The sequence below is a fragment of the Lipotes vexillifer genome, unplaced genomic scaffold, assembly GCF_000442215.2.
Source record: "Lipotes vexillifer unplaced genomic scaffold, Lipotes_vexillifer_v1.1 scaffold504, whole genome shotgun sequence".
In the NCBI taxonomy this organism is placed as follows: Eukaryota; Metazoa; Chordata; class Mammalia; order Artiodactyla; family Lipotidae; genus Lipotes; species Lipotes vexillifer.
In genome coordinates, this window is record NW_006785225.1 from 2,296,668 (window position 1) to 2,322,596 (window position 25,929).

The window sequence follows — 25,929 nt, forward strand, 5'->3', positions numbered from 1 at the left end:
GTGTGTGTGTGTGTGTGTGTGTGTGGGTGTGTGTGTGTGTGTGTGTGTGTGTAGGCTGTCTCACTCACCACTGATTAGCATTTGCAACCCTCAGGAATGTATGTCATTTGGGGTTGAGTTAGTGGTTTGAGCAACTTCCTGTTGGAAAATTTAACCTCTTTTTAGTCCTTAGCGAGGCAACGAAGCTGAACTCCATGTGTATTCGTTCTTCCCCATGACACATCTTTTGAATTCAGTCCCAGCTGCCCACCTCCATCGTCCTGGCCATTTTCCTCTTCCTGGATTCTCATCCCATCTCCTAAACTTTTCTCATCTCTCTTTTGCTCCCTCCAAAACATCTTCCTTCCACAGCCAAAGTGATCTTTCTAAAATGTAGATCTGACTACCTTGCTGCCCATTTCCTGGAGCTTCAAGTCTAAACTGCTGGCGGGCAGCCTGAGGTGCTCCTGGGGGTATGCCCCACAGCCCCTGCGTTCTCTGAGTCAGTCAGCCTCTCTTCCTTTCTCCTTTTCTCTCCATCTCCCCACCCACTCTTATTATTTTTTGCAGCTGTGTTCCCTTCTTGACATTAGCCTTTTTTTAAAAGGTAAACTCTGCCCTTCCCTAAGTTCCTGGGTCCTGATCGACTCTCTGCATCCTAGACGGGGTGAGCAGTTTCCGTAGTTTTCACTGCTTTTCTCCATTCTCAGTGTATCACCTGCATTTGCTCACCTGTCTAGCCAGCCCGAAAGCCCTCTGGGGAGGCAACTTTCTGTCCATAATAGATAGCCCTGCACAGTGCGGGACACATAGAATATCCTCAGTTAATGCTCTGGATTGACAGGAGGCATAATAGAGCACCTTGTAGGAGTTATGCCCTCTGGCTCTGTAACTGGATTCATGTGGATTGAATCCTGGCATTCACTGCCTGAGCCTCTATTTCCTCACCTGTGAAATGGACAGAATCATATCAACATCAGAGCACTGCTAGTCAAAATTCACTGATGATACATACTGCATACAAAGTGCTCAACGCATCCCTGGTATATAGTAAAAACTTGATATTTACCATCTTTGGGAACAACTGCTCTACTTGTATACTGTAGCCCTTCATCTAGCTCCTCCCTCTTTGTTCACAGACCGCCTCCATCCTGTTCCCCATTGAAGCCATCAACTACAGGGGAAGAAAGAGTTAAGCCTGACTCTTCACCACAAATCCACAGGCACTAAATAAGGCTCCAGCGCTCAGACTTTAAGTATGGGCTGCAGTTAACTATGAACAGCTGTTGCAAGATAATAGCCTTCTACTGGTAAAATACGGCCAGCCCCCCTCCCTCACAATGAAACCTTTCTTGAAAAGAGCAGTCAGAACAGACAGATAGATCTCAGTCTGGCAGTAATCAGAATTACGAGATGGGGGCAAGGGGAAGGACTGCCAGGCTTCCCAGATCAAGCTGACACATATATACAGCAATTCTATTTCCGTTTCCAAAAGCCAAAACACCAGGCACCTCTTATCTGCAGTACGTTCCCCCTGTTGTTCTAAGGGGAAAAATAACTCTGGCCCCTGCAGCTCCCTTCCTGGGCCGGCATTAACCCTAATAACTGGAAAAAGAGCAGACACTAGCCTAGAAGACACATGTGTTGCTCTTTATACCAAAGCCCTTCATCCAACTAATCTTCTCTTCCCATTTTAGGAAACTGAGTATGAATCAAAGCTCAGCAACGTGAGTCCATGTGGAATTTAGGTGCATTTCAGAATTTAACAAAGGTCAGATTCATGTTAGTTGCTTCCATTCTGCTGGAGACAGATACATGGGCTGGGTTTGGAGAACAGATTATGGAAAACACCCTTTGTTTCAGAAAATATACAGAATTTGTTAAACATGAACCTGGTGTCAGGCAAATAGTAGGTCCTTGATGTTTGTGTGTTCTTGAGTTTGTGAATCAACTTCCATGCATGAAGAATGATGAAGCAACTCTGGAAGCAAATGGATTTGCTTTCAAATAATGGTGCTGGAGTCATAGTCTTTGAAATGGAAAATTTGAGTGGGTTGTCTAGTGTAAATCCTGTCTGTCTGTCCATCCATCCATCTTTCTATCATCTATCTACCTCTATATCACCTATCTATCTATCTATCTTTAGATCTATCTGCCTATCTATCTCTCTATCTGCCTATCCATCCATCCATCCATCCATCTATGTATCATCTACCTTTATATTATCTATCTAACTATATCTATCTATCTATCATCTATCTATCTATCTATCTATCTATCTATCTATCTATCTATCATCTATCTATCTATCTAGTTTGGGTCTCATCTATTTAGTTTGATGAGACCCAGAAAAACTAAGTGGTTTATATCGGGTCAATCAGCAAGTTAGCAAGCAGCAACAGGAGATGTAGCAACCTCTCTGACTCCCAGGCTGTGAGTCAATCAGATCGCATAGAAAGAAAATCACGAGACTATCACGAGACTAAAGTCAAAGTCTCTGAAGCCTGGGTAAACAAATTCAAAAGGAATGTCCAGCACTCAGGAGTTGAATTCTGTTTATGGCTGTGGTCTCAAGAGAAGCACAGCTGCCTGTCGATGTCTATCCCCAGCTAGATCATACATCTTATAAACTAACAGGCACAATAAGTACTGTTGAGTTAATGAATGACTTGTGGACTTGCCCACTGCTGTGAAGGCAGCCTTTGCATCTGTAACAATGGAGCAGTAACTGCTACCCATGGTTATCCTTACTGAGGTTTATCATGAAACAGTAAACGATGGCCTGTGAGATGGGTACTCTAGATAGTCTCATTTGATAGATAAGGAAACTGAGGTTTGGAAAGATTATGGCACTTGCTCCTTGTCACTCAGCTAAGAAGTTCCAGAGCCAAGGTTCATAGCCTTATTTTCTGACCTAGAGCTTGATTTCTTAACTACTAAGCAGCCTTACTGAAAAATAATAAATAAACTGAAAAAGCATTGCCCACCTGTGTATGATGCAAAGCATATTTGTGTTTTTGCTTTGTGTCCTTCAACTGGCAAAACTGTACCATCCTCAGAGGTAGCTTCATCGTTCCTCTTTTACATGAGTGAGATCTGAGGCTCTGATAAGGCATCTGACTTGTCCAAGGTCACCCAGTTTGTAAGGTATGGAGATTTCTAAAATCAAGCCCAGTGCTTCTTTCATGACAACGTTACTATCTCCCTGGATATCTTAAATCCACAAAGTGTTATCTATACTGTGGTCCTAGCAAACACAGGTTAAGATCACCTTTCAAAAAATTCTAAGACGTTACTGACATCAAAATGATCAAACCAACCAAAGAAGAGTAAGGATCAGGGTCCCAGGCTCGGGTTAAGACAAAGATGACAAACGTATCCCAACTTCTAGGCCAATTACTCTTAGCTACCTGGAGGGCTATGCTAAGAAGGATCTTAGCAATCTCCTGATCCTAACAAGGAAGCATCCTTTGATACTGAATTAAGTTGGTGCCATGTTTGAATGCATAAGGGTGGCTGGGATGGGAATGTCTTATTTGTCTTTCCAGATGCACTTTCCCCTTTTCACTCTGCTCTGTGTTTGACCTCTGTGGTCTACAGCAGGGGAGTCCCTTACCCTCCAGTCTCCAGCTGGGATTGGCCAGTGGGGAGCCCATCAGGAGACGGAAAAGAGGGAGAGATGAGGTGGAGGTTGTAGTATTTAGTCCCCTGATTCCCTTGCTGTGGGTCACCATGGCTGATTTCAACCCCCTCAGAGGACGATTACAGCTTCTGCCAGGAGGCCATCTGCTCTCAGCTCGCTCTCACCAGATCCCAATCCCTCCCCCCTTTCTCCTGCACTAGCCCTGGGTTACCGTACACTGCACATGTCCGGATGGTTTCCCACACGGTGCTGTGTCTGTATAAATATTCTCCTTACCAAACTCTCTTCAAGTTAACCAACTGGAATGTGACAGACTGACACACAACTCTGACTGACAGAGTGGTCATGTTATATGGGAACGTGTTAAAAAACCCAATCATGGATGGATGAAGACTGAGCACAGCCTCTCTTGTGAAGGGGATCCTAAAGAGGCTTTGTCTCTTCTCTCCCTTCTCTTTTCCCTTCCTTCCTCCCTCTTCTATTTTGGTGGCTATTATTGTAGACACTTCTCTGATCAGTCCAACCTCCTTCAACTGAATACAACGTTGCATAGTGAAGAGTGCCTGGGATTTCACACCAAATGGAACAGATGTGGACTCATTCATATCCAGGCCCAGCCATGCCTGACCGCTCAAGCTCCAAGCTTGGGCAGGATGGTTAGAGTCTTGGGGCCTCAGTCTCCTATACAAAATTGGGATAATAACACTTACATTGTTTAGTTATTGATCATGGAACAGATGGCATCTGTAAGACTATCCTTTTATTTATAGAATTTGACTAAGTTTACATGGATACAAAGTGGAAGTTTTTGGATAAGACTTTTTATTTTCATCTGCCCAAATTCAGCATAGTAGCACGGTTCTTTCCTTCTTTCCTCCCTCCCTTCCCCAGTCCCTCCCCCACTCCCTGCCTCCATTCCTTCTCTTCTTCCCATAATAATGAATCTTGTTGCTTCTTTTCAGTCCTTGACACCTTAGTGGTGGTTCTCACCTCTAGGAGTCCTGGAAGACTCAGTGAATAGAGAGGATTTAATCGTCAGCCTTTTACACTGCAGAAACCCCAGCAATCCAGATCCCCAGAGACAGATTCTCAAATTAGATGTTGAGCTTCCTGAAGACAGGGATCGATATTATTTATTTCTCCATCCCCAGTTCCTGATGTACAATTTATAAACAGTAAATGTTTACTGAGTTAATGAGTTATGCTGGGTAATCCTGCTTTCCGTAGACGTCAGGCTTCCCTACTTTAAACATGGAAATGATTATCTCTTTTATTTGAAGAATTTTGAATGAAAATATTAAAAATAAATCACCACCATTTCACGTAGAGTACACAAGACATTATTTGCATTAAAAAAAAAAAAAATCTGGAAACATCTTCCTGAGCACAGATTATGCCACTGCACTTAAATGACCCTGTGCCATCAGGGGAAGCTGAGTTGCACGGAGACCCTTTGCTTCTTAACTAAATGCACCTGGATGACTTCCTGCTTTAAATCATTAAAGCCCAATCCTTCTACCACTCTCCTCTCTTCCCAGTTACTGCTTCTAACATGCTGTGGGACTGCACACCAAGAAATTATGAACATTTGAATTCTGTGTAAAATAAGAGTGAAAAGGCTCTAAGTGTGTGGAAATAAAGAGGGAGTGGAATGAATTCCACCTGCTCTGACTGTTCAGAAGCTTTTATTCTTCTTAGTTTCTGCGTATTTTAAAAATGAAGTTAGACATGAGAAAACACTGATACCTAAGAATGACTTGGGAAGACAAAATGAAACATTGGCTTTCTTCGCCAAAGAAGGCCAAAGAACACTCCTTGAAGTGTATCTGGGCCTAGCGCACCTGTGGGGAATTTTAAAGTCCATATTGAAATCCCAGTCCCTCTAATGTAGATTCTCACAGGAATCAGAAAGTTTATACACATAGCCTCAGGTTCAGATTAGCTTTATTTGGGGTTCTGCCCCCAAAGTAGTCAAGGGTGATGGAAATGGCAAGAGTCACTTCGGAGGAGGAGGAAGAAAGCTAGATTCTGGGATGGAGTCCCTTATCCTATGTGCCAACAGGAAATCAAGCCCCCTCTGACCCTCAACTTGCTAATCTGTAAGATGGGAATGACTATACATCTGGTAAGGCTTCCCAGGTGGACATGAAAATGGTAAGTGGAAGAACAACAGAAGTATTTTGTAAAGACAAACGTAACATAAATATTCAAAAGTCCTACATGATGATGGTGATGATGAAGGCTCATTTCCAGTAGTGGCCTCGAATCTCATGTGCTCCTGTGAACTTCTTGGGGAGAGATTCCTGAAGCATCCACGGGGAATTTGAAATGCAACTTCCTCTAGATTTAGGGTTTAAACCTGAGCACTTTCCATCTGGGAGTCTGCATGTAGATCCAAAGTGAAGCTTAGTCTATTTCATTCTCCTGTAGAACCCTTATAACTGCCAGTTAGTGTCTAGGGCCAGAAGAGGAACTGTCTGTCCTAGGATGCTGCTCTGCTTGGAGGCCAAGAGACTCTGAGTTAACTTCCAATCTCTATTGCAGTAATTGTTTCATGTTAAGCCCTGCTAGGGTTATCTATCCCATTCCTCTCTGAGAATCTCTGTAGATTCTGATCTTTCTGTTTTACTTTAAATTCCGTTAGAGACATTTTCTAAATGTCAGTTAATTCAACTTATTTTTGATTGTGTGAAATAGGAGTACTGTAAACAGCGAATAACTGGGGAATAAATAGATGATGAAAAATGAATGAATAATAAAACCGTACAGAACAAAGAAGGAACCATAATGCATGCACATGAAAAAAAAAAATCATTAGGAAATCAGGGGGATCCCAGGAAAGAATGTAGGACTGTGACAAGAAAATCTAACTGTGTTACAAATGTGTAAGACAGCCTCACTGAAGGGGGTGGGAGGAAAAGGTGCTGACCTAAGTAACTTTGGAAATGCGTAGAGTCTTCAAGATTAAAGGCAAGAAGAATGACATAAGCACTGTACCCAGGTTGATAAAGTTGTTTTCCAAAGGGTTACAGGTTAACAATTCTGATACTGCTGTGAATGTACACTGGAACGAAGCAATTAAGTAAATGGATGGCAGATGATGGGAACTAAGTTTCTCACTGTTGGTGTGGAAATTTACAAATAAGCAAGATGTGGAGGCTAGAGTAATTCATGTGATAATGATTTAAAGTTGGAGATATCAGTATGAACTGATATTTAGCCTACTATAGCTACAGATGGTTACAGATTAAAATATTTACATGGGTATATACACGAGTGTATATGTATAAACGCATATATACATGAGTTAGCATACACATTTATATAATACATATTTTTTTGCTCGGTTAACTGAGGAGACCTAAAAGAGACAACACCCCAGTAGTCATGAGCACGGCTAGTACCCAGATCTTGGTTTCTAACACCATTCTCCATTAAAAGGAACCGGAGCTTCTTGGAGAAATGCTCTAGGACCTGAGCTAGAAATATGCAGAATGAGCCTGGAGCAGAAAGTAAGAGAGGGTCTAAAAATTTAAAAAGCTCACCCCAATGGGGGGATGTCAAAGGACTACAGGAGCCAACTGAAAGAAATTCCAATAGCCAAAGCTAGAATAATTTAAGCAACAAAATTATGTGGGGTTGGATTAAAACCCAAAGTCAAAAATGAATATTCATGAGTCCATACTTATCTAAATAAATGATTAAATAAACTAATAACTCAGGGAGGAGGGGTAAATATCCTGTATAGAAGAATTCCAAACAATTATGTAGATACTCTGCCCTCAAGGAAGGGGGAAGCATAATGCCAGACTCTTTAGGTCTGGTCTGTACCCAGTGACTTTGTTCCAAAGAATATGTGAAAAGGGAGGGACGGTTATTAGTAATTTTACAGTAGAGAAATCTGACAAACACTACCCCAGTCATGTGATCAAGGTCAACACCCACTGTCATGAATCATATTGATAGTAAGTACCCTTGATATGATATGACGGACATGGCACTTTGCCACTGTGGTTTTCCTCTCAAAACCCCATAACTCTAGACTAGTCATGGGAAAAACATCAAATTCCCATAAAGGGGCATCCTACAAAATAGTTGACTCCTCAAAACTGTCAAGGTCATCAAAGACAAGGAAAGTGACAAACTGTCACAGCCAAGAGCAGCCTACAGAGACATGACAACAAAATGTACTATGGTATCCAAGATGCAATCCCAGAGCAGAAAGGACAACAGATGGAAACTAAGAAAATCTGAATAAGCTATGGACTTTAAATAATAATAAGGCATAAATATTGGTTCACTAATTATAATAAATATATGAAACTCATGCATGATGTTAATAGGGAAAACAGTGTGGGGTATAAGGAAATTTTCTGTACTATATTTTCAATCTTTAGATAAATCTAAAACCTCTAAAAATAAAGTCTATTTTTTAAATGAATGAAAAATAGTTATGAATTTAGCTTTACAAATTATTGAGCAATTGCTATGCTTACTATGCTCCAGACACTGTCCATATCTGGGGAGCTTGAGATTTTGTTTGTTTGCTAATGATATGAACAATAAGGGGTTAATATCCAAAATATATAAATAGCTCATACAACTCAAGATCAAAAAGCAGACAACCCGATTAAAAAATGGGCAGAAGACCTGAATAGACATTTTTCCAAAGAAGACATACATTTGGCCAACAGGCACACGAAAAGATGCTCAACACTGTTAATCATCAGAGAAATGCAAATTAAAACCGCAATGAGATATCATCTCACACCTTTCAGAATGGCTATCATCAAAGACCACAAATAACAAAGGTTGGCGAGGATATGGAGAAAAGGGAACCCCTGTACAATGTTGGTGGGACTATAAATTGGTACATCCACTGTGGAAAACAGTATGGTGGCTTCTCAAAAACCCCCAAACAGAACTACCATATGACCCAGCAATTCCACTCCTGGGTATAGATCTGAAAAAAATGAAAATGCTAATTTTTAATGAAAAGATATGTGTACCCCAATGTTTATAGCAGCATTATTTACAGTTGCCAAGATACAGAAGCAACCTAAGTGTCCATCAACAGATGAATTGCTTTTAAAAACTCACAGATACAGCATAAGGTGACTCCTCTGCTCTAGTCCCGGGCTGGTCAAGGAAGTGTTTGGATAAGGTGAGTCCTTAAGGCTGAGTAACAATCTGCTGGGTGAAGAAGGCAGAGGCAGCCGCAGTGGATAATCAAAGGCCAAGAAGCATCACGCCAAGCATTCTATACGGGGGGCTGCAGCTATATGTGATTTGCTTTTGCTGAAGCACATTATGGAAGGTTGAAAGGAGGGAAAGGAAACAAGGCTGGAGCGGCCAGCAAGAGGCACGGCACAAAAGGCATCGTGTGCTCGGCTAAGGAGCCTGAGCTTTCTTCTAGGGAGCCAGTGAGAATTTTCAACCCTACAAAGAGGCAATCGCATTCCCATTTTGGATAGACTCGCCCTGGCTGGTGTGAGGAGTGGGGTTGGAGTCCAACCAGATGGGATGCTGTAAGGCTGGGGAGCTTGAAGCTGTTTGAAAAGCATGGCATTTTCTTGGGGGCACTTAGAACCCTCTGACTTCCTAAGCTAACCACACTTTTGTCAAGGGCCTGTCTAAATATTCCTTTTTTATGTGTATTAGTTATGGGGTAGAAGCTAACTTTGGCACAGAAATACATTTGTGAGACAGAGGGAAACGTTTCCTTTATGACTGCTTCTTGTTCCAGCCTTCCTTGCCAGGAGAAAAGAATGCAAACTAGAAATGAAAAATCTGAAGGTTCAGGAGCTGCCATTTTGAAGCTCTCCCTGTCATAATACCCAAGGCCAGAGTATTTTACAGATCCTGTATTTTTAGTTCATCTTTCCCCATGTATTTAGGATGGCTAACCCGAAACTAAACTTTAACAACTAGCTAATACTCTAGTTACTCAGCATGGTTAAATGGACTGGAATTTGGGAATCTCTGTTCTTGCACCAGCTTGGCTACTAACCAGCTGTGGGACTTTGTATATGGTCCTTCAATACTTTGGAGCCCATTTAAAAATTTTTTCTTAAATAGAAAATATATCCCAACCCCACCACTATCACCATCATCACCAACACTACCATCATCAGCAGCATAAAGACATCACCACCCTGACTCCTCCATCCCAGGTTTTGGGAAGGATTAAACGTGACCATGGGTAGACAAGCAGCTTGCTCTTGCCATCGAAAGATGACAGCATATGAATAATCCTCAAATTGCAATGTTGAGATTTTGGCCAAATTCACCTACCAGGCGCTCGGAGAATATTTTAATGAAAACCAGGTCATTTCTTATGGCCTTTTGCCTCCTCTACTATTTACACTCATGCTCTATGACGTGAAAACAAGAAATCGTAATTTGCCTGGTGTTCCTGGCTTTCTGGCACAGAGTAGCTTAATGAATTACGAGCGTAAGCATTGGAACAACTTTGTTATTATTAGGGACTCCAGTTATGTCCTGAAACATGTTCATGATCTCTTAGAGTGGGTTTGGCTCATTAATCATTGAATCCACCGAAAAACGAGGAGATCCTTTCATGGATTCCCTATCTATCTATCTACCTACCTACCTACCTACTTATCACCATCATAGTCGTTTTCTTATTCCCCAGCTATGGTTTCTTTGCTGTCGTTTTTGCTCAGGGCCAAACTGCTCTCTCCATCACAGACTCCATGTTTTGCTTATATTACCCCAAATTGCTAGATTTTATGTCCTCCCTTCCTTCCATGTCTTGAGCTAGCTTTTCTCCTGTCGGGGAAGCCAGCTGCCTTTTCAATACGGATGTTTTCTTAAAAAACAAACCAGACCAAAACAAACAAACAAAAATCCCTGATAAACAGACCTCCAAACACAGCTGAGAAAAAGTGGTGTACACAGAATATTTTCTCTAGCCTCTCTCCAGCTTTGTGGACTACAGGCAAACCCCTCTGTGGCAGAAACTTACTAGATTTCTATGCCTCAGTATTCAGCACAAGGTCCAGTACAGAGCAGAAAATAAATATTTCTGGAGAAAATAATCTTTCTTGAAATCTCGAGACTGGACTAGGACAACAGGGATAATTCAGTATTTTGCTACTCAAAGTATAATCTATGGACCAGCAGCATTGACAATACCTTGGATCTTGGTAGCACTACAGAATCCCATGCCCTACTTTGAACCAATTAAATCACAAGCTTCATTTTAACTAGACTGAGGTGATTCATTTGAGAATCACTGACCTTGTCCAGTGGTTATGAACCTTAGCTGAAAAGTGAATCATCCAAAGAACTTAAAAAAAATTGCTACCAGGATCCCACAGGTAGAGATTCTCATTTATTTGGTCTGGGAATGTTGCTTGGATGTTAAGATTTTTAAAAGGTCCCCACGTCATGCAAATGATAAGCCAAGGCTGAGAACCATTGATGTAGTCCAACTTTCTCATGTAAATACAGATAGTTGTCCGAAGTTGGATGTACACACCTGGACATTCAACAGCGCTTCACAGAGAGTGGGGACGGAGCTACATTTAATCCGCTACTTCTTTCCAAACCTCTCACATTTTACTGTCTCCTGAAACTCATCAAGTTGTCCCTATATTATAGATTATCCAAGACGCACAGGAGCCCCCGTAGCCATTAGTCATTCTACGACTTTACTTACCACCCAGAGTTGATCAGAGCAAGGAAGACTCAAGCTGGAGGAATCAGATTCTATCTTCTAGGAATCTGAAACTAGGACCAGCAGCAGGATTGATGGTCTCAGCTTCTGGCTGGTCCTCTAACAGGTGAAGCCGTGATCCTTGGGGCTACACGTTCTTCCCTGGGAACTGGGAGCAGAGAAAAGCTGTAAGGAAACAATGAATCAAGCACACGAAGGGAAGCAGGGAGAGTAAGTGGAGAGAGCCAATTATCAGGTTTACTTAACTTCCAGGCCTTGTTTCCAGGCCCTTCCCTAGCTAGGCTCAGTTGCAATTCCATCCCATTATTTCATGAAACGTTACTATTTATAATTCGCCACATGCATTTCTCCTTAAGTCAGCTCAAGTTGGGTTTAGCCTTGGCAAGCACAAAAAGCCCTAACTAATTCAGTCATCTTATTTTTCCTGCCTAATTCTGATTAGCACATTAGCACACATGTGAGATCATCAATGAAACCCATAGTTAAGGGATGAGCTTAGAGGCCATCCAACCTAAAAGGGGGATAAGGAATATCCATATGTGATGGCAATTCTCTTTTTCAGTGGCATTGAGGGCATTATTTTTACAAAAGTCCATATGATTGAGGTTCTGAGTTAGACCTTTCCAGAAAAGGTTACTGTTTAATCCTCTCAACATTACCTCCGGGATACAGAAACTGGGTCTGAGAGTGGTTGACTGAGTTTCCTGTGGTTGTGTAGCTATAAAGGGGCATTGTCTGGATGCAAGTCAGTCTTTCGGACTTTAAACCCATGCTTGGGAAACAGCAGGGATCTCTGGCAGGGGACTGTGGCTGGTAATCATGGTGGTGAAGTGAGTAGGGGTGAGGGGTGAACGGCCTGGTTTGTCGTCAGTCAGGATCTGATGATGGAACAGATTAACCAGAGCACCTCAAAGATCTTCTCCCTCCTCTCTTGAACGAGATAATGGCTTTGGAATTTTTGCGGCCACCTTGAAGACTGTACCTGCTTCTTTTACTCTGTGGCAGTGGACCATATTGTCTTACCAACTGTGGTCTCGATAACCCTTGTCTGAAACCATCTGCAGACTGCAGCAACGAAACACACCTTTCTGATGTGTGCTTTCTAATTCATCCTTGGACATATTTGAAGAGCAGCCAGTACCAGAACATTCTTTGTCCCTTGAAACTACTGATGGCAAATATCCCCCGACATTTTCATTCATGTCCGCTTTTCCTTTACCATTTGGTTAAAAAGTTTTGCAAAACCCACAGTGCTACACTAAAAGGCTGTTCTATGTTCTAGATCCTCAGCTTCTTGATCTGTGCTCAACAAGCAGTCCATGGTCATTTGAGTCATATACCTCAGTACTGTATGTCAATATTGTTGGCTGTTTTTTCATTGTTTTGATTGACTGGACTAGTAGACTTTCTAGGCTGGCGGTGGGAGCTAAAGGAATGTCCACTAGGGAATGGAATCTTTGTAGAAGGAAGTGACTATGATCATTCTACTTTCAGAATCCTGGGACTTCTACCCAGGGTGTAGGTGTTGCAGGCAAGGCCAGGACCCATCTGAAGGCTATTTCAATACTTATATTCCAACCTGGTGATGAGAAGTATAAGAAGGCAGATCTTGTCTTGACTGCATGAATTCACTAGGAATTTACTAAGCTATTCCTGAACCTGAAATCTCAAATTCAGGAGATGTAGCAGGCCCATCTGAAGGAATTCTCGGTCTTGAGTTGGATCACAGAGCGCCTAAGGCACTAGTTTTCTGTAGGTTGCGCAACCCACGAGGATTGAGATTGTGTTCAGCTAACACTCCTTGAGCACCTGCCTTACATCAGGTGCTGTGTTAGGGGCTAGGAAGCCTCCACGCTCTTACACATACTGTTTTTCCTTTCTGAAGTGCCTTCCCCTCCTGTCCACTCTCACTCACTGTGCAGGACACATCTGCCCCGTCCTCTTGAAGCTTTTCCTGATTCCTTCAGCCCACCTGACACCCTTTTGGTGCCATCTTGGATCTGTACACATTACTCTACGGATGCACCTCTCATGCTGGAACTGCAATGCATCTGCGTTCTTGGGAGTTGATCCTGGATCAAGGCTCCTTGAGCACAGAGAGCATGCTTCAACCAGTTCTGGATCCTCAGCTTCCTGCTCTGTACTCAACAAGCAGTCCATGGTCATTTGAGTCATATACCTCAGTACTGTATGTCAATATTGTCGGTTGGCTTTCTCATCCTCATTTTGAAGATAAAGACAACAAAGTCCACAGAGAAACCCCCCTGTGTCCTTAGATTACATCAGACCTAGGCTTAGAAACAAATGTAGCCTTCCCAAGAACACGTATTTAAATTTTCCAACAACCAGTATGTAAAATGCACACATACTTTGGTCTAGCAACTCCCCTTCTAGGAATTTACTCTATGAATGTGCTCACAAAATGTCTGTCAGGACAGGTACAGGATGCCTCTTGCTGCACTGGTTACATTAGCTGGTGCTTGGAAACCAGTGTGGTCACTTACAGAGAACCAGAGTAACCTCCAGAATGTACATCTAAACTATGATTTTATGGAAAGCATAATTCAAAAGGACAAAATATATCTATATGTAAATGTATGAAAAATCACTATTGTAAATAAAGCATAATACTGAAGAATATGTAGAAATATCCCTACGGTAGTTGGTACATATTTACAATCACACAGCTGCAAAGTGGTAGACCTAGGATTCAGCACCACCTGAGAAATTTTTAAATACGCAAATTCCCTGCTCCCGCTTGTTGCATCAGAATCTCTTAGGATGGGCTCCAGCAACCTGTGATTTAACAAGCTATCTAGGTGATTTCAACGTCCATCAGGTGTGAGATGCCCTGCTCTAAGTCATTATGCTCTCTCAGGTACACTATTTCTAAAGGAACAACAAAACTCTATTAGCTGTTGAGAGACTGAGCTTAGAAAGGGGTGGGAGGGGATGGAAGATATTCACTTTAATTTTGTTACTTATTGAACTCTTTGGATTGTCTAGACCTACCTATATTGTATTACTTTCATTTTGATTGGTTTTAAAGGTCAACAGAAATCACTGGGTAGGAGGATTATGGGCCATTTTTATATGTTTGGCGTTTTCTATTTCTCTATATTAAGACAATAAGAAAACGAGAGTAACCAATACATGCTTAAAAAAAAAAATCCCCCTTAGAAATGTCCTTCTTACAAAAAGATGCTAGGAGAGCACCCCAACCGGAGATCCGAACTTTGCGTCTGCCACGGGAGGGCATCTCCTGGCAAACCAAATTATTCTTTCACCACCCGAGGAGCTGCCCTCCACTCCTTCAATTGGTCGCATTCATCACCGTCGGCCCAGACGTTGTAGCTGTTCAATCCTGAGCCCCGGTGTGATAATTGGCATAATTTCCCCAAGATAATGTGGAGGTGAATGAGGTACAGGAAGCTTTAGGCCATCCACTTTCATTTTTAGCTCAGGAAACTTGGGCTTTGATGAGAGTGGGGGAAATCTACCAAAAACAAGAATGAAGAGTTCACAGGAGAACGTGGGTGCAGACTGGAGACCAGAGGGTGAGAGAAGAGTCATCCCAGCCCACCGGCCATGACACAGTCAGCTCTAGACGGAAGCCCCCTCCTCCTCTTAGCTTTGTGGGAGAGTCTCCACCCAGGAGGGGCTGTGAGTCATCCCAGCATATTCTAACTCTGTAATAGGCTTGGTGTTTATTGGGACTGTTCAAAAAATTAAAAAGTAAAAACCAGTTTTCTTAATTAAAAAAAATACGACATATCCAGAAGACTATCTACCTTCTTAGCAATTCCGAAGCATGTTAGAATATTTACGGTTCTGTGAAGTCCAGCAGTAAGGAAGTAGGTTTAGTGTTGGTTAACCTAGAGTTATCCAAGCTAATCTGACTATGGAAACTTTTAAAAAAAATTTAATTTCACCTTCTGGCTGCTTCTAAGAGAGCCAGAGAGTTGTATCGTATTCACTGCAGTGTAACCTGGGGAATTCTAGTACAAACAAAAGTAACGTCCCTAGACTAGACTGTTAAAACCATGAATGCATTCCTTTATTTAACCATCGACAGGCTGTGTGTGCTCTGCAGATAGGTACTGGGGTTGGGAACCCAGAGATGAAATCAACATTGTACCCACCCTGAAAGCCCTCACAGTCTAGAGGGGAGAGAGGAATATAAACAAACAGGAATGATGCCGAGAGAAAGGGCTGTGAGGGAGGCAAGTCCCTCCAGTTATGAGAGCACAGGGTGAAGCTCTCCTGCCAGAAGAGCAAAGCAGAGGAACTGGGAGCTCAGTAAGGGGGTGGAGAAGCCCCCAGAAAACAGGGGCCACGCATGGGCTTTCCCCTCAGATGACCAGGTTCTGTCATTTACCAGCTGCGTAAGCTTGGGCTCTTTATTTATCCCTCTGAACTCAGGTTTCTTTATCTGTAAATGGAGCAATAGGAATACCTAGCTTATAGATCTGGCACAAGGATCGAATGCATATCAGCCACTTAGTGTGATGCTCCAGCGTAAAGGAGATTTTGAACGCAAAGGTGGATTCCTCAGGTAAGGTACTGACAAGGTGCAGGTGGCTGACAGTGGCGGAGAGGGTTGGGCAGAGGGAAGGCTGAGGAGCCCCCCAGGCACCTGGCTGAGTGCCTGGACAACAACGGGGATGTGAGGGAAGAGAGGACAAAGGGCAGGTTTCTTTGCCCCTTTCTTTCTGGGGGGAGGGTGTGTATGAATATAATTAACTTTCCATTAAACCAGGGTGTAGTGAGTTGAACAGTGTCTCCTAAAAAGTTATGTTCAAATTCTAACTCCAGTACCTGTGAAGGTAACCTTATTCGGAAATAGGGTCCTTGCCATTGTAATTGATTAAGATGAGGTCATTAGGTTGGGCCCTAAATCCAATATCTAGTATCCTTATAAGAGGAGAGGACACACAGAGACACCTCGGGAGGAAGGCCGTATGAAGATAGAGGCAGAGCTTGGAGAGATGTAGCTGTGAGCAAAGGGACACCCAGGATTGCCAGCAACCGGCAGAAACCAGCAGAGAGGCAAGGAATCAACTTCCCCTCAGGGCCTCGAGAAGGAACCAACCCTACCAACACCTTGATTTTGGACTCCTGGCTTCTAGAACTGTACTCGAATAAATTTCTGTTGTTTTAAACCACCCAGTTTGTAGTGCTTTGTTCAGTAGCCCTAGGAAATGAATTCACAGGGTTTCTCACCTTCAGCACTGTTGACATTTGGGGCAGGATAGATTCTTTGCTGGGAGAAGGGAGGACTGTTCTGTGTAGGACGTTTAGCAGCGCCCCTGGCCTCTCTCCACTGGATGCCAACAGCACCACCACTACCCTCCCCAGTTATGACTAACAAAAATGTCTCCAAACACTGCCAAATATCCCGGGGCTGGGGGAACCATTGCTTGCCTGCTCATTCATTTATTCATCTATTTATTTATTAATTCATTCCTTGGCACATTTCTTTATATTCGGTAACTATTTACCTAGAAATGACTATGGACCAGGCATCTCTTTAGGCTCTGGGAATGTAATGGAAGCAACCGTTCATGAAGGTTACAGTGAAGTGGGGAACACAGAATCTAATCAAATAATCACACAAACCCTTGCAAACTGGGGTAAATGCCCCGAATCAAGTGACTATGGTTCTAGACAAACAAAGGAGCCTCACCTAGATGGTGGGCGCAGGGGGTTTGATGGAGGTCTGAGAACTAAAGGGTTGCCTAGGCACAGATGGCAGGGACATATGAACATCCCAGGTGGTGCAAAGGCCATGTGGTAGAAAGGAGCACGGGGAAAATGGGAAGGAACATGGAGGCTGAGGGAGGCTGAGGGCAAGGCTCAGGATTTGGTCTGCACCCCAGGATCTGACCTGGTTACAGGGCACAAGGAAAGAGATGGCACAGCAGGAGACAGAAAATGCCCCCAGGTGACTGCTTCATTCATCTCCAAGGCTGTTCGAAGACAACTGGCCGTTGATTTTTTTTTTTTTTTTCCCAACAAAGTGGGGCCCTTTCTGCCATGTAGCTGCAGGCTCCCAGGTCTATCTGGGACACAGGTGGATGCAGTTTTTGGAAAGGGCTGTCTGGCTTTTTATGGTTTAGTGAAGAGGTGTCCAGAGGCCATCATGTCAGCTCATAAAAAACGTTCAGAAATCTATATTTATGCCTTGTAGCTCTCTGGCAAAAATAGCATATTGTCCTACAAGATGGATGTAGCCAACTCCTTCCAGGGAGTACAATTTTCCCTGGAAGGCCCTTTGGAGATGGATGTGCTGCCTTACTGCCCACTGATTTGAGCTCTGGGGAGGAGCCCTGCTCAGTAGGCATTGGGTCTGCAGCAAATTGCACTCCAGTTCCTGACACGCCCCCATCTCCACTGCCCTCATCTTGCATTTTCGTACTGCCACAAGTCTGAATACTGGGGATCCCAGGCAAAGGACCTTAAGCATGAAACACTGGTGCCTGTCATCCAGGTCTGCAGCGGCCTGGGAAAGACCCCGCCACTCCTTGGATTCTTAGCTTTCTCTTCTGTAAAATGGGGTGAATAACCTCTGCCCTAAACTCTCCAAAACTCTGCTTCAGGTCAGAGGAGAGTCCTGTGTGTGAGCTGCTCCAGAAATCTTGGCACCCTTCACGATGAGGAAGGCCACAGGCCACGGTGAAAGCATGGGCCTGCTACCAGGAGACAGCATATTCAGGGTTAAATCTTGATTTCCACAATTACCAGCTCTGAGACTCAACTGTCTCATCTACAAAAAGGGAATAATCATGCTATCGTATGAATGTGTCTAAAGGATTAAACATTGAAATACGCAAGCTTCTTAGCACAATCTTGACTCAATGCATAGTTGCAATTTCTAATGTAACTGTGAGCTTTGGGAAGCTGTAAAGGATGGAAAGGAATGTAGACTAACCTCCTGGAAGTTAAGGAGCTGGTGTCCAGGGTCAGGTGCACCTAGCGCCTCTGACAGTCACCTGGGCAGGCTCCTGGTTTGAAGCCTCCGTGGCCTCTTCATCCCCAGCACACAGCACCATCACTGGCCTGGTCCCATGGGCCTGCTCTGCACTGCCGCTCATAACTGTTCCATCCTCTGCATTTTCCCTCGCTGCCTCTCACACTGGCCACGCGGTGCAGCAGGCCTTCTCTCCTCCATTCAGGGCAGTCAGTCACAGCCGTGAAACCTGTCAGATGTCCCCTTGGGACGGAGTGTCCGCATCCCTGCTGGTGGAGGTCATCTCCTGCATCTCTCTGCTCCCTTAGGACTTTATCTGCCCCTTTCTTACAACTTCTTACCATGTCCTTCTTAACCCTTTGACTTTGTGTTACAGCCGTCCCAGCACCTGCTCTACCTCCCTCCCTCCCAGCCTAGACAGTAAGCTGCTGGGGGCTGGGTGTGAGTGCGGTCTCACCACATCCCTCTCAGGGCCCTCCTCTGTGCCCCTCTCTCCCTCCCTCAAAGATCATCTCGGCACCCTTATGTGCCAAGCACTGGGCCAGGGGTAGATTCAGAGGTGAGCTGGGCTGTCAGCCCTGCCCTCACGGAGCTCACGTCCCCGGGGGGATGGACAGTTACTTTACGAATGGATGAGTAATAACAGGTCACGACAGGCTCCGTGCAGAAAAATAAAGCAGAATAAGCCCGTAGGGAGTGTTGGGAGAAGTTTAGAAAAGGGAGATCAGGGCCCACAGAGTGTGCTGGGGGCTTGGCAGGGCGTCCTGGGTGGGCGTGGAGGCCTGCCTGTTCTTTTTTCAAATCCCAGAGTCTGCCCCTGGCTGGGAGGTCAATCCAAGCCAACCCCTGTCTCTTCAGCAAGTGTGTTAGTTTCCTAGGCCTGCTGTAATAAATTACCACATCTTGGTGGCTGAAAACAACGGAAATGTATTCTCTGACAGTTCTAGAGGCCAGAAGTCTGAGATCAAGGTGTCGGCAGAGACGAGCTCCCTCCAAAGAAAGGCTCTAGGGTAGCATCTCCTCTTGCTCCCCTCGGCTTCTGGTGGCTCCACATGTTCCTTAGCTTGTGGCTGCATCACTCCAATCTCTGTCTCCATTTGCACATGGCCTTCTCCTTTGTATGTGTCCTTTCCCCTTCTGTCTCGTAGAAATGTCTCATAAGAACACTTGCCATTGGATTTAGGGCCCATCCAGGTAACCCAGGATGATCTCATCTGGAAATCCTAACTTACATTTGCAAAGACCTATTCCCAAATAAGGTTGTATTCATAGGTTCTGGGGGTTAGGGTATCAGTGCATCTTTTGGGGGGTGGGGTCACCACTGAGCACATTACAACAGGTGAGGGGAAGGATTAGCCTCAAAGTTGGTATCTGTTCACCCAGAGGATTCCTGCTTCTGTCCATGGATTTATATCAGCCTTTTTCTTTGGATTAATTTCCGGTTTTATTTGAAAACATTTGGAACTCTGGTGCCAGACCACGTGGGTTCCCTCATTAGGCATGTCAGTTTCTCTCCCTCCTTAAGGCTTGTCCAGCTCCTCCCCCCAACCCCCGACTCCCCAAACACATCCACCTGTGTGTTCGTACTTAAAAACAACACCAGACATGGAAGCGGGTGGCTGTCCTGCCTCGGCCCAGGCCTCTGTTGGCCTCCTGCTGGATCTGGGCTCGCTCAGCATTTAGGGCAAGAGGATGAAATGATTCCCAGCTGGAAAAACAACCATGTCTGCTGGGCTGGCCCAGAACACGGAGAAAAAGCTTGAGGCTCAGAGTCTGTCCAGGCTTTGTTTTCTTTTGTGTTTTAACTCAATTTTTTTTTGTTTCTGTTACTGAAACACAGACACACACACAGGAAACGTGTAAACAGTTCAGTTGAGTATGAAATAAGGAGAAAGCATAAAATAAAATGGAAAATCTTCTTTCCCTTTTCTTTTTGCCAGATCTCTCTTTTCTAACTTTCTCCCGAAATGTATTTTCTCCAGAAAACATGCACATCCCCCCAAGGACATGCATGTGTGTATGCACAGCTAGAGTCTGTTTTTAGCTTTACATTTTATACATGTACATGTTTCTATGTAAATGCTTTTCATTATGGAAAAGGGCTATCCTTTCCCATGGCTCTGCACATTGCCCTTTGCCCTTAGTGTCTATCTTGGACAGCTTTCCTTATTTGGATATATGGATTTAGCTCATTTTTAACAGTTGCAAAGAACTCCATTCAACTGATGTACCATCATTTGTATAACCGCTCCAACTGGCTTCTGATGGAGTGAGTTACCAACGGAGATTAGCCTCTGACCCAGCCTGCTGCTCTCCTACCGTAGCTGTGCACGGAGCTATACATATAATATACATACATATAAATAAATATACATATAAATGATGTGATACATAAAATAATGTTTATACATGTAATAGTATACATTAGTCTATAACAGCATGTATTATTTTATGTATTTTGTGTATAATTTGAATATTTATATATTAATACAATATATGTATTCACATATAATCATATATAATCATACATATTATATATAATTTAATTATCACAACTATAGGTGATTGTAATCCTTACTTTATAGATAAGGGTCTGAATCTAGCTTCCTTCCTGGCCACATTTTCCCCTTCCAAGTCATTTCTCTATTCCTGAAGACCAGTGGGAACGCAGGCAGCCTCGTGTCTGAGTAAGTGCAGCAGGAGGGGTGCCGTGTCAAGCCTGGCTGGCTCCTTGATGGACTGTGAACCCCGCACCCTCAAGGGCCCACGTGTGTCTGAATTACTTCCCATGCAGTCTTCTCCAGCGATCACACTTGACAGAAAAGAAAAATAAACTTGGCCTGGTGTTAGCCCATCCTGATTCCTGGGTGGGCCTAATAGCTGTGGGATCAAGTCACTTAGCTCCTGGCCCAGGGTACAACTCCCTGCTCTTTGGAATGGGCCCCGGAGAGGGGTACATTGGGTGAGCTTTACGGCTGCAGCAGGGGCCAACTCCTCCAAGCCCCATACGGGCCCATGATGGCCTCACTGTCCAATCAGGTCAGATTTTGCAGCATTTATTGACTCAGTGTGATATAAGACTGGCCTAGGAACCTGTGTTCTAGCCTCTGTGACCGTGTGCTCTTGGGAAAGCCCTGAGCTCTTTGAGCCTCTGTTTCTTCAACTGACACTAATGTGCCCATGGTTGGGTTACTGGTGAGTAACTGGGAGTGAGGGACAGAAGCTTCCGGTGTAACGGTTCTCAAACTTTGCCCCAAATTCGACGCACCTGGGGGGCGGGGTGGGGGGGCTCACGAACCCCGACGCACAGGCCGCACTCTAGATCAATCAAATCAGGCTACCTGGGGTGGCCCCAGGAATCAGCATTTATAAAGCAAACAACCAACCAAAAACCCAGGGATTCCAAGTGTAGCCACTTCTGAGAACCAGAGAGGGAACGCGGGGCCTTCCCCATACACAGTCATCACTCAACAAATGCTAACGCCTGCTCCGCTTCCCTAAAACCGAAAGAAAACTGAAATCTCAAAAGCTTTTTAGGAAACCTCTGGAACATTAAGCCCAACAGCCGAGGCAAGGCCAGGGCTGCCGTGTCAGTGAAGCTCCCTGGCTCGCCATCCACTTTTTCAGAGAGCAAGGTAGTCTGAGGTCAGGGTTTGATGTTTGGGAAGCTTCTGGAACGTGAAGCAACAGCATTTCTGAAATTCCTGCCCTTCCTTCTTACCACCTTCTCTTTATCAGCTTAGCTCTGAGCCAATCTCTGTGCCTCAGGAGGGAGTGCTGAGAGCCCCTCTAACAGAGCCTGCGCCCCGGGTGGGGGCCGGGTGCCTCCGTGTGCTGTCCTCAAGCAAGCCTCAGGACCTCGCCAACTCCAGGCTCCCCTAAACCTACATTTGGTCTCACCTCCAAAAGTCAACATTCTTCAGTTGCTTGAAGTTAAAATTGAGCCTGCACGTTAAGATACTGAGACTAGTCACGAATATAGGGGAAGCCTGTAAGGACTCATGGCCAACCATCCCGCTTAGAGAAATTACCTAGACCACCAAATCCTTGAGGACCATCCTGGTCATACCTGAGTCAGCTGCCATGGTCCACCCAGTAGACGCCATCCCTTGCCAATGGCTCTGTGCCATCCCAGCTTCCATACGGCCTTCACAAGTGTTTCTCAAACCGTGGCCCTCTGGCATACAATCGCTTCGGGTTGGGGCTTACACATGCCCCCAACGCGACACCTCTACTCACACACACATAAAAATCCCTTTCCTAAGCCTTTCCCGGAGTTTGCTGCATGTCGTTTATCTGGGTGCAAGAAGCAAAGGCCAGGAAAGGAAGCTGAGTGGCGTCCTCTTTATTATTATGGCTTCCTTCTCTGTTTTGTTCTGGATGCCCAAATGTCTGCTCTGCTAAGCCTAGAATGCCCACCTTTAGGCATGGCAGAGACCTACCTGTACGGAGCACCCAGGATGCCAGCTTGCTGGGGCGAGTTCACGAGTGGAGCTGCTGTGGAGGAGGAGGTTCTCTACAGACTGAGTACCTACTGCTTACCTCCTGACTGGCCTTGAATCACCTGGAATTACTTCAACCTGTGAGAAAACTTTGCATAAAGGCCCAGAATCCAGTTTCTCTTCCCCTTTGCAAGTTCTTTTTCCCAAAGTGTGGTACAGAACACGAGTTCCCTGGGACGTTCAGAGAGGGGAAAACATTCTGTTGTCAGAAGAGCATGATACCACGTTTATCTTTCGCATAGTCATAATGCACATTAACCTCTTAAAGACGCCGAGAAATTCTGTAATAAAAAAAAAAAATCCTAACGTTGTTTATTCCAGGATTTCCCAAAATTATTTGACTAAGGAATACTCTTTTTTCTTTCTCTCCTTCCAACTCGCTCTCTCTTTTTTTCCAATGTACCTTATTAGCAGACCGCAGGAACAATGTTCTTCAGAGAAAACATTAGGAAATGCTATCCTGAAAGAAACAGTCCTTCATTCAATAGACAAATAAAGGAGCCCGTAGCAATTCTTTTAATATGTACACATACAGCCTCTCCTGTGCTAGCGTTCTCCACCTCTGCACAGTCTCTACTCCTGCAGGAAGGCTAACCTGACCAGAAGGGGTTTCCCAGGGTTGTGGGGGGGGGGGGCAAATGTTTTCACGTGACCACCATTAGTCAGGGCGAGAAGCCCTTAAGTAAACCCCAGGAGTCAGATCCACATGTGTCTTCTGCCGGTGCAATGAGTGCTCATGGGATTAACGTGGTGCCTGTGAGTGATGGTGAGAAAAGTTGGTGCTTCATGCATGCTATTCCGTAGGCCTGGAAAATTGAGAATATTTGATTTAGGGTGCCAGCGACTAGATGCCAGCCATTCGTTTATGTCAGTAGTAATTAATTGGTTCACATTCAAATATGGAGACCAGTCCCAGGATGCTCAGTGGTCTCTGTGGTGTGAGAAAAACCAGGCAGGATTGGAATGTCTCCGTGGTGTCAGATCCCTCAGAAAGCAGTCCTTCCGTGCCCTCTGAGATCTTCCCCCAACTTACTGATAGGGAACCCAGGGCCCCAGGAGGAGAGGTGACATGCCAAGGTCACATCATTCATAAGTGACAGACTTGAGGCATCTGCAGCTTCTGGGCTGGATCCCGTTGTGACTGCCGGCTGCCAAACCCATGTGCCTGCCCCACTCCTCCTAACCATGGGCGCTGAAGCTGGAGTCCAGAGCCAGGGATATCTTATAAAAAATAAGACAACCACAATAACAGTCTCTATGTGTGTGTATGTGTGTGTGTGTGCATGTGCCTGTTTCTGCTAGCATTTAACAAATACTTGCAAATATTGTGCAAACATGTGCCAGAGACTGGGGACACAGAGGGAACAAGGCAGGCAGGCCTTTTGTCCTGAAGGAGAAGCATCTTGGTATAAAGATGAAAAATAAACCAGAATAAAACACCACGTTTGACACCAGATAGGAATGCCTTCCTTTATCAGCCTGCTTCGTTAATTTGTCTGAATGCCTTCGTCCTTCACTTTCTGTGCCTTACTTTTCTCAACTGAAAAATGGGTGTAAACTTCACGGCAGTTGTAAAGATTGGACAGAACACAAGCTAAGTTCTCAAGACATAGCAGGTGCGCATTCAATGGTGTTGATTTATCATTATTCTATTAATCGTCATTTAGTGTTAGTCAGGGTGGGAACTTTTGAAGGACCTTCCATGAAGCAAGCAGAGGAATTTCCTTTCAAAATGAGAAAGAACTGGAAAGGAGAAAAGGTGGGGTTTAGACAGCGCCACCCAGGATGACGTGTGTGTGTATGTGTGTGTGTGTGTGTGCGTGCACGTGCGCGCCCATGTTATGTTTCAGTGAAGAAAAAACAAAAGTCGCCAGAGTCATCGTACCCACAAATGACTCCGGCTCAAAATGTGCAAAATGATGTATGGAATTAAATAGGAAAATCCTTCCAATTGCTGTTTGCCACATTCTAACAGGTTACATTAACCTGAACTGCCTTAAGGGAAGAATTCCATCGGAATAGAAGGAGGAAAAGAAAAGAATCTTCTAAGAATCAAAACTAATTTACAACTTCCGCCAAACAGCCCAAGCAGGACTTTAACAAATCGGGTGACCATCGGGTAAAGGTGGGAGGTGTGGTTTTCACAAGCGCACGCAGCACTCACACACATACACACTCAGCCAGCACGATGCATGTTCCAGGCAGTCCCCAAATTCTCCACGGGGATCCTCTCGCTTAACCCTCACATCAACTCAACAATCCACTGTTATTATGCCCACTTCACAAATCAGGAAAACTGACACTTATGGAGGTTCAGTAACTTAGCTCAGGCGGGGCTATAACCCACAGCAGTTGGGGTCAAACCTGGACTCCTGACTCCTGGTTCCATTGCTACAGGGGACACCAGCAAACTTCATAACCCACAAATGAGGCAGAGCCGAACATGGAAACAAGGTGGCCATAGGGTCGGAAAGCTGACTTCACTTCTGGCCTCGCCCCACCAGCCCTGTGCCTCCTGGGGCATCTCAGCATCTCCAAGCCAGAGTTAATTCGAGAATGTGGGGCTGTGTGTGAAAGCGCTTGGTCCACAGCCAGACCCAGACTGTGGGATGCTTCCCTTCTGTCCTTCTCTTTCTCTCCAACCAAAGCTCCCCATCCTTGAGGAAGGTTTTTTACTTTCTTTGGCTTGAGAGCAGCGTCTGAAGGAAGTCAACAATCCTGAGACAAGGGAGACAGCCAAGCAGAGGAAGACAAACAAAACTGACACCGAGCAAAAATGCAACGGTATTCAAAATGCGAGCTCTAATGTTTGCTCCCCTGCCTGAAGCCTGCCAGACACAGGGCTTTGAGAAAGAAAGAAAGAAAAAATCTGATTTGGACTGAAAGGGGCCAAAAATAACCTTGCTTTCTCCTGCAGAAGAAAACAGAAAACTCTGCGGTTTCCTCCCATTTGGATGTTCTTTTCCCTTGGCTGCGGTCGGCGGGGTGAACCTCTTAGCTCAGGACCTGGAAGGAGACAACAGGCCAAAACACTCAGGCAAGGAGGGGGACAGCGGGGACCTGGCTGAGAGGGGCTGAGTCTGAGTTAAAGCCCCCTCCAGAGGCAAGTGGCTTGAGAAGGAGGCAGGGAAAG